The sequence below is a fragment of the Piliocolobus tephrosceles genome, chromosome 1 (genome assembly GCF_002776525.5).
Source record: "Piliocolobus tephrosceles isolate RC106 chromosome 1, ASM277652v3, whole genome shotgun sequence".
Classification (NCBI taxonomy): Eukaryota; Metazoa; Chordata; class Mammalia; order Primates; family Cercopithecidae; genus Piliocolobus; species Piliocolobus tephrosceles.
The window spans coordinates 195,111,015-195,127,026 of record NC_045434.1 but is presented as its reverse complement, the minus strand read 5'-3'; the positions used below and the strand labels follow the sequence as shown (position 1 = coordinate 195,127,026).

Below are 16,012 nucleotides of genomic sequence, written 5' to 3'. Positions count from 1 at the left end.
CTCTGCCACTCCGCAGTAAGAGTTGCGGCACCCACTTCCCCCGAACCCTGCGGCTCGGGAGGAGCGGCCCGGCCGGGGCCCGCGCCTCGCAGCGGGGTCTACCCAAGGGGACTTGTTGCTCACCTGGCCTCCCGCAGTCGCCGTCAGCGACAGGAAAGGCCGGCCGGCCGCACAGTCTCCGCACAGAGTGTACTCCTGCGGACCGCCTCGCGGGCTGCCACACTGCCGGACCCCCCTCAGCGCGCTACGCCCCCAGCCGCGCTCGCCCGGCCCGTGTCCGCCATTACGGTATTCCCCGCCCTGGGACGCAGCCACACCCCGCCAATGGCCCTGATTGGTTCACTGCCCAACCCACCCGAGGCTTCGGGGCATTCCATTGGCCTGAGTAAAATGCCAGTTAAACAACTACGCAAAAGACGTACTCACGGGTACCCTCCCCGGAGCTCCACCCGGGCGACTTCCGCAATCCGAGTAAACAGCGGGGTGCAAACCAAGTGAAGTGGGGGGCAGAGATTAAGGCAAACCGACTCCTAAGTTCGAAGTAGGGAAAACTCACCAAAGAAAGTGTAAAACCTCGTACAAAGTGTGTTGAAAGATGAATTCTTCTTGTTAGCCTTCAAAGAACCGCTATATTTGGTGAAAGGAAGAGGCCAAGCCCGTAAACTTTCTGTGGACACCCCTCAAGTTGCAGATGGTGTTGTCCCTTCACTCCGGTCTTAGCCCGAGCAGAAAGTAGGGTGGGAAGAGTGAATCACAAACTCTACCCCGCCCTGCACGGTCCGTCTGGGGCGAGGCCCGGGTCCTGGGAATGGGGGATAGCACTGAAAAGCCATGGTCAAAGTGAGCGGATCCCTGGTTGAGCCACTTCACTTTGCGACCTCAGACATCTTCTAGAATTTATCTGGGTCTCAGTTTGTCCTTCTGCAGAATAGGAGCAGTCGTCTGTGCCTCACATGCGGGAGTGTTTGTTGAGGATTCATGCATGAGTGGGGAATATGCGCGTCTTGTTGATTACAAAAGGCTGCAGATGGCCGGGCGCTGTGGCTCTGGCCTGTAATCCCAGCGCTTTAGGAGGTCGAGGCGGGCGGATCACCTGAGGTCGGGAGATCGAGACCAGCCTGACCAACTTGGAGAAACCCCCGTCTCTACTAAAAATACAAAATTAGCCAGCCGTGGTGGCGCATGCCTGTAATCCCAGCTACTCAGGAGGTTGAGGCAGGAGAATCGCTTGAATTCTCTGCCGAGAGGCGGAGGTTGCAGTGAGCGGAAATCATGCCATTGCACTCCAGCCTAGGAAACTAGAGCGAAACCCCGTCTCAAAAGGCCCGGCGCGGTGGCTCATGCCTGTAATCCCAACACTTTGGGAGGCTGAGGCGGGTGGATTACTTAAGATCAGGAGTTCAAAACCAGCCTGGCTAAGTGAAATCCCGCCTCTAGGTGGATCACCTGAGGTCGGGTGGTTGAAACCAGCCTGGCCAACATGGTGAAATCCGGTCTCTACTAAAAATACAAAAAATTAGCCGGGCATGGTGTCGCATGCCTGTAATCCCAGCTACTGGGAAGGCTGAGGCAGGAGAATCACTTGAATGCGGGAGGTGAAGGTTTCGGTGAGCCGAGATCACGCCATTGCACTCCAGCCTGGGCAACAAGGGCAAAACTCTGTCTTAAAAAAAGAAAAAAAAGAAACCCTGCCTCTATTAAAAACGCAAAAATTAGCTGGGCCTGGTGGTGCGAGCCTGTGATCCCAGCTACCTGGGAGGCAGGAGAATCGATTGAACCTGGGTGGTGGATGTTGCAGTAAGCTGAGGTCATGCCACTGCACTCCAGCCTGGGAGACAGAACGAGTCTCAAAAAAAAAAAAAAAAAAAAAAAAAAGGCCGCAGCTAGATAGAAATGTGACAAATTCACATGTTAGCAAAGATACCTCACTTCGTTCTCTAGGGCAACTCTGTAAAGCAGATTATTACCCTCGTTTTTGCAGAAGACAAAACTGAGTCTTCCTGAAGTTGCATGACTTACCCAGGGTCCTCCAGGGAATTTGAAACAGCCCGGGAACTCAAACCTGTATCTTGGTTTCCATTCCTGTATTTCTCCCTTTTCAGGCCTATTATCATATGAGAATGACTTCCCTCCCCTCTCCCCCCGCACTCTTCCCTCACGCATCCCTTTAGCATTCCAGGAAAGGTCTTAAGGATGCCAGGCCAGTCCCTCATCTCTCTGATCAACGTAGACTTGGGCACAGGCCACCTCCCAGCTATTGTTAACCATCAGGGTTCCTGAGGAAAAGTGACACTAGGGGTGTGCCCAGGCTGTTTCTGGGGTCCGAGGAATCAGGATGTGAAAAGGGGGTGACAGATGGGTCGAGAACCTATGCAGAATCTCAAATGAGGATGGAGAGGCTCAGAGGGGGGCAGTGATGCCACTGTGAGCCCTCAGCAGGGCTGCCTCCATGCCAGGACTTAAATCCAGGTTTCTCTGCTCTCAGAACAGGGCTCTTTTCACCACAGGATTGTTTTTCCCAGAAGAGCTGCTTGGCTGTAATTCCTAGTCCTTTTCCCTCCCTGGAAAGGAAGGAGGCCAAGAAGGGAGTGGGAGGGGAAGCAGCCTAAGACTTCAGAAGGGCAGAGACAGCCAAGGGGGTGGTGCCAGCAGGGCCCCAGTGCCATCCGAATTGGTGTCCTCCAGGCTCAAACTGGGACATGTGGTCTGACAACCGAGGACTATTTAAATCCTGGCTGTGGCTGTTGGGTGCTGGGAGGCAGCTGTGCCGAAGGCAGTGGCTTTGGGGTTAGGCAGACCTGAGATCGAGTCCTAGCGCCACCACTCTCTAGCTCTCTGAGCCTCACCTACCTCTTCTCTGAAATGATGACAAAAGGGCAGTTGTGAGGATTCAATGAGTTAATTGTGGCATTAATGAGTCATGTATATAAAGTGCCTGGTAGCTGTTTATTCATTCATGGATTCATCCATTCAATGAAAAATTATTAAGCACCCACATTGAGGGCAGCCTGACAGTGGCGTAGCTACAATAGCAAGCAAAACAGACTCAGACCCTCATGGAGTTTAAAGTCTGGGAAGGAAGGAAATTGTTTTTTTTTTTTTTGGAGGCGGAGTCTTGCTCTGTCGCCCAGGCTGGAGTGCAGTGGCCGGATCTCAGCTCACTGCAAGCTCCGCCTCCTGGGTTCACGCCATTCTCCTGCCTCAGCCTCCTGAGTAGCTGAGACTACAGGCGCCCGCCACCTCGCCCAGCTAGTTTTTGTATTTTTAGTAGAGACGGGGTTTCACCGTGCTAGCCAGGATGGTCTCGATCTCCTGACCTCGTGATCCACCCGTCTCGGCCTCCCAAAGTGCTGGGATTACAGGCTTGAGCCACCGTGCCCGGCCGGAAGGAAATTGTTAACCAAATGATCAGACAAATCAAAAACAGAAACTGAGATAAGGAAGTAGAAGGTAAAGTGCAATGTGTTTATGAGAGTGAATGTCAGGGGATGGGATGGGGTCAAAGGAGACTTTCCTGAAGAGATGATGTCTGAGGTGAGTTGATGGATGGGGGTTCATTTACTCTTTTTTGTTTTTTGTTTTTTGTTTTTTTTTGGAGACAGAGTCTTGCTCTGTTACCCAGGCTACAACCCAGGCTGGAGTGCACTGACACAATCTCGACTCTTTGCAACCTCCGCCTCCCGGGTTCAAGCGATTCTTGTGCCTCAGCCTCCTGAGTCGCTGGGATTACAGGCATGTGCCACCACACCCAGCTAATTTTGGTATGTTTAGTAGAGACGGGGTTTCTCCATGTGGCCCTGGCTGGTCTCAAACTCCTGATCTCAAGTGATCCACCTGCCTTGGCCTCCCAAAGTGCTCGGATTACAGGCATGAGCCACCACACCTGGCCTGGGGTTCTTGAATGAACTAGAGGTTGGGAGAAGTGTCGTAGGCCAAGGGAAAGGGTGTGGAAAGGCATAGAAACCAAGGGGGTTAATGGCAGTAGGGAGGAAGGGTGGAGCACTCAGGTCCTGTGGGCCACCAAGGAAAGTATCATGGTTGTTTTTGTTTGTTTGTTTGTTTGTTTGTTTTTTGAGACGGAGTCTCGCTCTGTCGCCCGGGCTGGAGTGCAGTGGCTGGATCTCAGCTCACTGCAAGCTCCACCTCCCGGGTTTACGCCATTCTCCTGCCTCAGCCTCCAGAGTAGCTGGGACTACAGGCGCCCGCCACCTCGCCCGGCTAGTTTTTTAGTATTTTTAGTAGAGACGGGGTTTCACCGTGTTAGCCAGGATGGTCTCGATCTCCTGACCTCGTGATCCACCCGTCTCGGCCTCCCAAAGTGCTGGGATTACAGGCTTGAGCCACCGCGCCCGGGCTTATCATGGTTGTTAATGAATAGTAAGGATGTTACAGGGGAGGAAACTCAGCTTTGAAAGTGGGGGCTCGCCTGTAATCCCAGCACTTTGGGAGGCCAAGGTGGGAGGATCACTTGAGGCCAGGGGTTTGAGACCAGCCTGGGCAACAAAGTAAGATCCCCATCTCGTTTATTTAAAAACATAATAAATAAATAAATGGCTGGGCGCGGTGGCTCAAGCCTGTAATCCCAGCACTTTGGGAGGCCAAGACAGGCGGATCACGAGGTCAGGAGATCGAGACCATCCTGGCTAACATGGTGAAACCCCGTCTCTACTAAAAATACAAAAAACTAGCCGGGCGAGGTGGCGGGCGCCTAGGAGGCTGAGGCAGGAGAATGGCGGGAACCCGGGAGGCGGAGCTTGCAGTGAGCTGAGATCCGGCCACTGCACTCCAGCCTGGGCCACAGAGCAAGACTCCGTCTCAAAAATAAATAAATAAATAAATAAATAAATAAATAAATAAATAAATAAAGTGGTGCTGTTCATCAAGGGTCTCTGTACTTTTCTCATAGTCCCTGAAAGAATGCAAGCTTTGGCCGGGCGCGGTGGCTCAAGCCTGTAATCCCAGCACTTTGGGAGGCCGAGACAGGCGGATCACGAGGTCAGGAGATCGAGACCATCCTGGCTAACGCGGTGAAACCTCATCTCTACTAAAAAATACAAAAAAAACTAGCCGGGCGAGGTGGCGGGCACCTGTAGTCCCAGCTACTCAGGAGGCTGAGGCAGGAGAATGGCATAAACCCAGGAGGCGGAGCTTGCAGTGAGCTGAGATCTGGCCACTGCACTCCAGCCTGGGCGACAGAGCGAGACTCCGTCTCAAAAAAAAAAAAAAAAAAAGAATGCAAGCTTTGAAGCAGACCGACCTGGGTTTGAATCTTAGCTCTCCCAACTCACCAAGGATTGTGTGACCTGAACAGTCATCGAACCTCACTGTGTCTCAGCTACTCTTCTAAGGAATGGGGATAACAATAGAGGGTCATAAGGTAGGGGTGAGGATTTAATGGGAAATATATGTAAATCGTCTGGCATATAAAAGTTGCTCAGTAAACAATGCTTGGTCTTCCCAGCATGGAGGGAAGTGAGCCTGAGGCAGCAGTTGGAGCAGATGGGTTCAAGCTGATACAGACATCCATGAACTGGACAAGTTGTCATCTGAACTTAATTTATTTTTTTTTTTGAGACAGGATTTTAATCTGTCACCCAGGCTGGCTTGCAGTGGTGCAATCATGGCTCATTGCAGCCTTGAACTCCCAGGCTCAAGCAATTCTTCCATCTCAGCCCCCAAGTTGCTGGGACTACAGGCACATGCCACTGTGCCTGGCTGATTTTTTTTTTTTTTTTTTTTTTGAGACAGAGTCTTGCTCTGTTGCCCAGGCTAGAGTATAATGGCATGATCTCGGCTCACTGCAACCTCTGCCTCCCAGGTTCAAGCGATTCTCCTGCCTCAGCCTCCCAAGTAGCTGGGATTATAGGTGCCCACCACTATACCCAGCTAATTTTTTTTTTTTTTTTTTTTAGGAGACAGAGTCTCGCTCTGTCGCCCAGGCTGGAGTGCAGTGGCGCTATCTCGGCTCACTGCAAGCTCCGCCTCCCGGGTTTACGCCATTCTCCTGCCTCAGCCTCCTGAGTAGCTGGGACTACAGGTGCCCGCCACCTCGCCCAGCTAGTTTTTTGTATTTTTTAGTAGAGACGGGGTTTCACCGTGTTCGCCAGGATGGTCTCGATCTCCTGACCTTGTGATCCGCCCGTCTCGGCCTCCCAAAGTGCTGGGATTACAGGCTTGAGCCACCGCACCCGGCCACCGGCTAATTTTTTTGTATTTTTAGTAGAGACAGGGTTTCATCATGTTAGTCCGGCAGGTCTCAAACTCCTGACCTCAGGTGATCCACCTGCCTCGGCCTCCCAAAGTGCTGGGATTACTATTATACCACTTCCTAGCTGTGTGACTTTGGGCAGGTGACTTCACCTTTCTGAGCCTCTATTTCCTTATTGATAAAATGAAAATCATAATTGTTTTTATTTAATAATTCTAAAAAATAGAGATGGGGTTGGCTGGGTGCAGTGACTCACACCTGTAATCCCAGCACTTTGGGAGGCTGAGGCGGGTTGATCAGGAGGTCAGGAGATTGAGACCATCCTGGCTAACACAGTGAAACCCCGTCTCTACTAAAAATACAAATAATTAGACAGGCGTGGTGGCAGGCACCTGTAGTCCCAGCTACTCGGGAGGCTGAGGCAGGAGAATGGCATGGACCTGGGAGGCAGAGGCTGCAGTGAGCCGAGATTGCACCACTGCACTCCAGCCTGGGCAACAGAGCAAGACTTTGTCTTAAAAAAAAAAATAGGCCAGGCATGGTGGCTCAAGCCTGTAATCCCAGCACTTTGGGAGGCCGAGATGGGCGGATCACGAGGTCAGGAGATCGAGACCATTCTGGCTAACATGGCGAAACCCCGTCTCTACTAAAAATACAAAAAACTAGCCAGGTGACGTGGCGGGCGCCTGTAGTCCCAGCTACTCGGGAGGCTGAGGCAGGAGAATGGCGTGAACCCGGGAGTCGGAGCTTGCAGTGAGCTGAGATCCGGCCACTGCACTCCAGCCTGGGAGGCAGAGTGAGACTCCGTCTCAAAAAAAAAAAAAAAAAAATAGAGATGGGATCTTGCTGTGTTGCCCAGGCTGGTCTAGGACTCCTGGACTCAGCACCTCAGCCTCCCAAAGTGGTGGGATTACAGGCGCGAGCCTCCAGGCATGGGCATAATTATTTTTATTTCCCAGATATGTTAAATTAAACATGATCATAAATGTGAAAAACTTAGCACACTGATTGCTTGAAGGTTGTCCAAAATAGGAGCCTTAATTTTTCTTTTTAGGCAATGCAGATAAAGAAGTTGTTTTCAGAGTGGGAGGTGGTATTGTGCATTTAGTGGTAATATTAATAAGGACCAACATTTAGTGAGCATTTGCTATGTGCCAGGAATGTGCGAATTGCTTTACATGCATTAACTCATCAATCCTTGTATCAGTCCTATAAATTATTTATTTATTTGTTTGTTTATTTATTTATGGAGACACAGTTTTGCTCTGTCGTCCAGGCTGCAGTGCAGTGGCACAATCTTGGCTCACTGTAACTTCTGCCTCCCCAGTTCAAGCGATTCTCCTGCCTCAGCCTCCCAAGTAGCTGGGATTACAGGCTCGCACCACCATGCCTGGCTAATTTTTCTATTTTTGGTAGAGTCGGGGTTTCACCATGTTGACCAGGCGGGTTGTGAACTCCAGACCTCCAGTAATTTGCCTGCCTCAGCCTCCCAAAGTGCAGGGATTACAGGCGTGAGCCACTGTGCCCAGCCTCAGTCCTATAAATTAGGTCCTGTTATTATCATCCTCATTTTACAAATGAGGGGAAAGGGCCAGGCATGGTAGCTCACGTCTGTATTCCCAACACTTTGGGAGGCCAAGGCAGGGGATCGCTTGAGCCTGGGGTTCAAGACCAGCTAGGTGACATGACAAAATCCCATCTCTACCAAAAATACAAAAATTAGCCAGTTTCATAATCTAGGCTCAAAATAGATTTAAAAAAATAGATAAAAATGTAAAAAAACAGGGTCAGGTGCAGTGGCTCATGCCTGTAATCCCAGCACTTTGGGAGGCCGAGGTGGGCAGATTGCCTGAGGTCAGGAGTTCAAGACCAGCCTGACAAACATGGTGAAACCTTGTCTCTACTAAAAATGCAAAAATTAGCTGGGCATGGTGGCAGGCACCTGTAATCTCACCTGCTCAGGTGGCTGAGGCAGGAAAACCACTTGAATACAGGAGGCGGAGGTTGCAGTGAGCTGAGATCGTACCATTGCACTCCAGCCTGGGTGACAAGAGCAAAACTCTGTCTCCTAAACAACAATAACAAATGAGGTAAAGGAAGCACAGATAGGTTAAGTGACTTGCCCAAGGACGCTACCCAGTTACGAAGCAACACAGGTAGAATTCAAACACAGCCATGGAACTTGAGAGGGGTTGCTACCACTCTCAAGCTTTTTTCCTCTGCTTCCCAGGGAGTTAAAGCTGTTTCCCAGAGCACTGAAATTACTCACTGCCAGTAGTAAGTTCTCCAGTTCCAAAGGCCAACCCCTGTTCCTTTCCTATGAATTCTCAAAAGGAACCCCTGCCTGTTCCCTGATAAGACCCAGTGACAGACGGTCTTCCTCCACAAGGAGAAGCAAGAAGACATTTAAAGTCGCCAGAACTGGCCGGGCGCGGTGGCTCAAGCCTGTAATCCCAGCACTTTGGGAGGCCGAGACGGGCGGATCACAAGGTCAGGAGATCGAGACCACCCTGGCTAATACGGTGAAACCCCGTCTCTACTAAAGAATACGAAAAACTAGCCGGGCGACGAGGCGGGCGCCTGTAGTCCCAGCTACTTGGGAGGTGGAGGCAGGAGAATGGCGTGAACCCGGGAGGCGGAGCTTGCAGTGAGCTGAGATCCGGCCACCGCACTCCAGCCTGGGCGACAGAGCCAGACTCTGTCTCAAAAAAAAAAAAAATGTCGCCAGAACTTTGCTGCTGAATGACTGGATAATCTTGGCCAGGTCACACACTCTCTCTGAGCCTCAGTTTCCTTATCTGTGAAATAGGAGTAGCAGCTCTGTGTACAAGGCGGTTGTGAGGAGAAGAAATAGGCCCTGCATAAACTCTACAGTGCAGTCCACACAAGAGTTCTTCTCATTGTTGCTATGGGGACAGTGAGCACTTTGGGAAAGCTGCCTAAGTCAGTACAGCAGGCCAAATTGCCATCTCCGGAAACAGATCTGGGTTCAAGTCTCAGATCTGCCTTTTATGCCTTGCCTTACCTTGAACAAGTCACAAAACCCGACTGAGGCCAGGCATGGTGGCTCACACCTGTAATCCCAGCACTTTGGGAGGCCGAGGCAGGTGAATCACGAGGTCAAGAGATCGAGACCATCCTGGCCAACGTGGTGACACCCCATCTCTACCAAAAACACAAAAAAATTAGCTGGGCGTGGTGGTGCACACCTGTAGTCCCAGCGGCTTGGGAGGCTGAGGCAGGAGAATCGCTTGAACCCGGGAGGTGGAGGTTGCAGTGAGCCAAGATCGTGCCACTGCACTCCAGCCTGGGTGATGGAGCGAGACTCCATCTCAAAAAACATTTTTTAAAAATACAAATACAAAAACTAGCCAGGTATGGTGGTGGGTACCTGTAATCCCAGCTACTCAGGAGGCTGAGGCAGGAGAATTGCTTGAACCCGGGAGGCAGAGGTTACAGTGAGCCGAGATCAAGCCACTGTACTTCAGCCAAACAGAGTGAAACTCCGTTCCCTGCCCCCACACCAAAAAAAAAAAAAAAAAAAAAAAAAAACCTGGCTGAGCCTCAGTTTTCTAACCTATAAAATGGAGTGAATAAAACTAGTCTATGGAGCTGGAGAGAAGATACAAATACAGTGAGAGAATGTGTTAAAAGCTATGAGCCAGCACTAGGTACAGAACTGACAGAGTGCAGTCAGCTGACGAATTCCAGGGGGAGCAACAAAGCGCAGGGACCAGGAAGAATCACTCTTCCCCTCTCCCCGACCCCCATCTGAGGGGAGAAGGGTGGAGAGCACTGTACTCAGAGCCCAGAATGATCTCCAGGTCACCCCCCTCCCTCTAGCATTCTGAGCTCTTACTGGGTCCACAATCTCTCTCTCTCTCTCTCTCTTTCTCTCGTCACACAAGTTCTTCTCCACAGAGCAATCCCAGGGGGCCCCGAACCTCGGTTCCAGCCAAGCTTGCAGGCTTTCCCCACCTCCATATCCTTAATCTGCAGCCTTTGCATTTGCCATTCCTTCCACCTGGAATGCTCTCTCCTCCCTGAGTGCCTTTGATGGGGAAGAGGGGGTTGCTGAGGAGAAGGATCTGGAATGATGCTCCCCCACCTCCTCACTCCCCTCCCCTACATCCCCCATGCTGCTTGCCTGACCTCCCCCCTCCCAGCGTGGGGGATGGAGGCAGTGCTGGGTGGGGGAGGAAACAGGGTGGGGGCGGGGGTACTCAGGGAAGGGCCCTCTGTGGGGTTTTTCACCTGCTTAGAAGAAGCAGACGGAAATGAAAGCTCTGGAAAAATGCCTGCTGCTCTGCTTCCGAGGCCCCAGCTCGGTGAAGCCTCCCTGCCTTCCCACTATGCCATCTCCTCCTCCTCCTCCTCCTCCTCTTCCTTCAGGCAGGTGCCACGGTCAGGGAAATGGGGTGGGTGGCAGGGCCAGAGAGACCTAGGTTCAAATCCCATTCCTGCCACTTACTCAGCAAGTGACCTTAGCAAGCTGCCTGGCCTGTTTATGCCTCATTTCTTTGTAAAAGGGGACAACAATCCCTGTCTCTCAGGCTGTTGTGAGGACCAAGTGAGATAGCAGATAAAACTGCCTGGCAGGACCAAAGTTTTCAGCGATTGAGAGAATAACAGTGATAGGAAATACACAGTGCCCATTGTACCTGGCACAGCTCTCAGCGCCTTGCATATATTTACCTATTTAACTCCTGATACGGTAGATCCTATTACCAACCCCAGTTTGCAGATAAGGAGACTGAGGCACAAGGAGATTTCTATAACTTGTACATGCTCTCACAGCCAGTAAGGGGTGGCGCTTAATCTGTGCTCTTACTCATCACACTATGGCACACTTAGTGATAGTTCCCATGATGACATGATGCTGCTGCTGCTGATGATAACGATTATGATTTTTCTTTTTTTCTTTTTTTTGTTGAGATGGAGTCTCTCTCTGTCACCCAGGCTGGAGTGCAGTGGCATGATCTCAGCTCACTGCAACCTCCGCCTCCTGGGTTTAAGTGATTCTCATGCCTCAGCCTCCTGAATAGCTGGGATTGCAGACACCCACCACCACGCCCAGCTAATTTTTGGAAGATGGGGTTTCACCATGTTGGCCAGGCTGGTCTCGAACTCCCGACCTCATGATCCGCCCACCTCGGCCTCCCAAAGTGCTGGGATTACAGGTGTGAGCCACTGTGACCAGCCTGTTCTTATTGGTACTGTGTCCTCAGTAAGGACCTGTTATTCTCTTTCCTCCTACCTTCAAAATCCTGCCTGAAATTTTTTTTTTTTTTCTGAGACAGAGTTTCACTCTTGTTGCCCAGGCTGGAGTGCAGTGGCACGATCTTGGCTCACCACAGCCTCCGCCTCCTGGGTTCAAGCAATTCTCCTGCCTCAGCCTCCCAAGTAGCTGGGATTACAGGCATGTGCCACCATGCCTGGCTAATTTTATACTTTTAGTAGAGACGGTATTTCTCCATGTTGGTCAGGCTGGTCTTAAACTCCTGACCTCAGGTGATCCTCCCACCTCAGCCTCCCAAAGTGCTGGGATTACAGGTGTGAACCACCGCACCTGGCCTGAATTTTTTATTTATTTTTATTTTTTATTTTTTTGAGACAAGGTCTCACTCTGGCACCAGACTGTAGTGCAGTGATGCTGTCTCAACTCACTGCAGCCTGTACCTCCTGGACTCAAGTGATTTTCCCACCTCAGCCTCCAAGTAGCTGGGACTACATGTGCATGTCACTATGCTCGGCTAACTTTTATTTATTTATTTATTTATTGTAGAGACAGGGTTTTGCCATGTTGCCCAGGCTGGTCTTCTTCTTCTTCTTCTTCTTCTTTAAAATAGAGATGGAGGGTGGGGCAGGGGGTCTTGCTATGTTGGCCAGGTTGGTCTTTAACTGTTGGCCTCAAGCAATCCTCCTGCCTTGGCCTCCCAAAGTGCTAGGATCACAAGCGTGAGCCACCCGGCCCAGCCTCCCGGGCTTGTATTGAACTTCTGAGCACAAGCAATCTGCCCACCTTGGCCTCCCAAAGTGCCGGGATTACAGGTATGAGCCACAGCACCCAGTCCAAAATCCTGCCTCAATTTTACCTCCTTTGTGACATCTTCCAGTCTATTCATTTAATAAAGATATATTGCTGCCTGCCCTGGCCAGGCTTGTGTAGGGCACTTGGGACAGAGGGATCAGTCCACTCAGACTCTGCCCTTGAGTGGCTCTCAATCTGACGAGGGAGAAGATATACATAAAAATGACAATAAAAGCGGAAGACACTGATTGCAGTAGGAGTTATGAGCTTACAGAAGTAGAGAACTTAACTGGGAGATTGGGATAGACTTACAGAGGAGGGGCCATTTGGAAGGGGTTTTGAAGGGTGAGTAGGAGTTCCTCAGGCAGAATTAGGAAGTAGGAACAGAATATGATCTACCCTGCAGAGCAGACTGAATTAAAAAATCCTGGAGAATAAAAACCCTAGAAGAAAACCTAGGCAACACCATTCAGGACATAGGCATGGGCAAAGACTTCATGACAAAAATGCCAAAAGCAATTGCAACAAAAGCCAAAATTGACAAATGAGATCTAATTTAAACTAAACCAAGAGCTTCTGCACAGCAAAAGAAACTATTATTGGCCAGGCACAGTGGCTCACACCTGTAATCCCAGCACTTTGGGAGGCCGAGACGGGCGAATCACGAGGTCAGGAGATTGAGACCATCCCGGCTAACACAGTGAAACCCCGTCTCTACTAAAAATACAAAAAAATTAGCTGGGCATGGTGGCGGGCACCTGTAGTCCCAGCTACTCGGGAGGCTGAGGCAGGAGAATGGCGTGAACCCAGGAGGTGGAGCTTGCAGTGAACCGAGATTGCACCACTGCACTCCAGCCTGGGAGACAGAGCAAGACTGTGTCTCAAACAAAAAAAAAAAAAGAAAGAAACTATCCTCAGAGTGAACAGGCAACCTATAGAATGGGAGAAAATGTTTTCAATCTGCTGATCTGACAAAGGTCTAATATCCAGAACCTACAAGGAACTTAAACATATTTATAAGAAAAAACCACAGCCGGGCACGGTGGCTCAAGCCTGTAATCCCAGCACTTTGGGAGGCCGAGACGGGCGGATCACGAGGTCAGGAGATCGAGACCATCCTGGCTAACACAGTGAAACCCCGTCTCTACTAAAAAATACAAAAACCTAGCCGGGCGAGGTGGCGGGCGCCTGTACTCCCAGCTACTTGGGAGGCTGAGGCAGGAGAATGGCGTAAACCCGGGAGGCGGAGCTTGCAGTGAGCTGAGATCCGGCCACTGCACTCCAGCCTGGGCGACAGAGCAAGACTCTGTCTCAAAAAAAAAAAAAAAAAGAAAGAAAGAAAAAACCAACCCCATCAAAAAGTGAGTTAAGGATATGAACATTTCTCAAAAGAAGGTATTTATGTAGCCAACAAACATACGAAAAAAAGCTCAACATCACTGGCCTTGAGAGAAATGCAAATCAAAACCACAATGAGATACCATCTCACGCCAGTCAGAATGGCGATTATTTTTATTTATTTATTTATTTATTTATTTATTTATTTATTTATTTATTTATTTTTATTTTATTTTTATTTTTTGAGATGGCGTCTCGCTCTGTCACCAGGCTGGAGTGCAGTCTATCTCTGTCACCAGGCTGGAGTGCAGTGGCGTGATCTCAGCTCACTGCAACCTCCGTCTCCCGGGTTCAAGTGATTCTCCTGCCTCAGGCTCCCCAGTAGCTGGGACTACAGGTGCGTGCCACCATACCTAGCAAATTTTTTTTTTTTTTTTTTTGAGACAGAGTCTTGCTTTGTCACCCAGGCTGGAGTGCAGTGGCGCAATCTCGGCTCACTGCAAGCTCCACCTCCCAGGTTCATGCCATTCTCCTGCCTCAGCCTACTGAGTAGCTGGGAGGGATTACAGGCGCCCGCCACCATGCCTGGCTAATTTTTTTTTTTTTTTTTTTTTTTTTTTGTATTTTTAGTAGAGACAGGGTTTCACCGTGTCAGCCAGGATGGTCTCAATCTCCTGACCTCGTGATCTGCCCATCTCAGCCTCCCAAAGTGCTGGTATTACAGGCATGAGCCACCGCGCCTGGCCAGAATGGCAGTTATTAAAAAGTTAGGAAACAGTAGATGCTGGTGAGGCTGTGGAGAAATAGGAATGCTTTTATACTGTTGGTGAGAATGTCAATTAGTTCAACCATTGTGGAAGGTATTGTGGCAATTCTTCAAGGATCTAGAACCAGAAATACCATTTGACCCAGCAATCCCATTACTGGGTATATACCCAAAGGAATATAAATCATTCTACTATAAAGACACATGCATATGTATGTTTATTGCAGCACTATTTACAATAGCAAAGACGTGGAACCAACCCAAATGCCCACCAATGATAGACTGGATAAAGAAAATGTGGCACATATACACCATGGAATACTATGCAGCCATAAAAAGGAATGAGATCATGTCCTTTGCAGGGACATGGATGAAGCTGGAAGCCATCATCCTTAGCAAACTAACACAGGAAGAGAAAACCAAACACGGCATGTTCTCACACATAAGTGGGAGTTGAACATTGAGAACACATGGACACAGAGAGGGAACAGCACTCACCAGGGCCTGTTTAGGGGGTGGAGGGTAAGGGGAGAGAACTTAGAGGATGGGTCAATAGGTGCAGCAAACCACCATAGCACACGAATACTTATGTAATAAACCTGCACGTTCTGCACATGTATCCCATTTTTTTTTAGAAGAAATTAAAAAAAAAAAGACTGGAGAGTAACATGTCTTGGGTCAGTTTTATGTTAGGTTCCATACTAGGCACTGCAGGTATAGAAGTAGAAAAATATGGCTGGGTGTGGTGGCTCATGCCTGTAATCCCAGCACTTTGCAAAGCCGAGGTGGCTGGATCACCTGAGGTCGTGAGTTCGAGACCAGTCTGACAAACATGGAGAAACCCCGTCTCTACTAAAAGTACAAAATTAGCCGGGCATGGCGGCACATGCCTGTAATCCCAGCTACTTGGTAGGCTGAGGCAGGAGAATTGCTTGAACCCTGGTGTCAGAGGTTGCAGTGAGCCGTGATCGCGCCATTGCACTCCAGCCTGGGCAACAACAGTGAAACTCCGTCTCAAAAAAAAAAAAAAAAAAGTAGAAAAATATTAGGCCCTCAGGGAGCTTACAGACTTGGGGTAAGGAAATGGAAAGTAATAAGTAAAACAAAAATATGGATATAAAAAATCCATAGGGGGCTAGGTGTGGCAGCTCATGCCTACAATCCCAGCACATAGTGAGAATCCCATCTCTACAAAAAAAAAAAAAAAAAAAAAAGAGAGAGAGAGGCTTCAGGAGCACCAAGAAGAGATCTAAACCCGTCTGGAGGAGTAGTTGACATCTAGGCTGAGACTTCAAGACCAGAGCAAGATCGTGTCACCTAGTGCCATACCAGCCTAGGTATAAATTCAACATAAAAACAAAACTCACCATCCAGAAAATAAGACCAAGAAGCTCCAATAAAATTCTGAATTTTCCCATGAACACTATTTCAGTGGTTTTCTGTTTGTTTGTTTGTTTTATTGAGATGAAGTCTCACTCTGTCGCCCAGGCTGGAGTGAGTGCAGTGGCTGGATCTCGGCTCACTGCAACCCCCACCTCCTGGGTTCAAGTGATTCTCCTGCCTCAGTTGCTGGAGTAGCTGGGATTACAGGCGCCCACGACCATGCCTGGCTACTTTTTGTATTTTTATTATTTATTTATTTATTTATTTATTTATTTATTTATTTATT

General features: G+C 49.5%; 1 long non-coding RNA gene across 1 annotated transcript in view; it reads right to left on the bottom strand.

Annotated features, from left to right (window-relative positions):
- LOC113225312 overlaps positions 1–326 on the bottom strand; it is a 64,520-nt gene extending 64,194 nt beyond the window's left edge. The window contains exon 1 of the long non-coding RNA XR_003309971.1: positions 124–326. This is a non-coding gene — a long non-coding RNA (uncharacterized LOC113225312). The remainder of the gene's footprint in view (positions 1–123) is intronic.
- Positions 327–16,012: the final 15,686 nt, after the last annotated feature.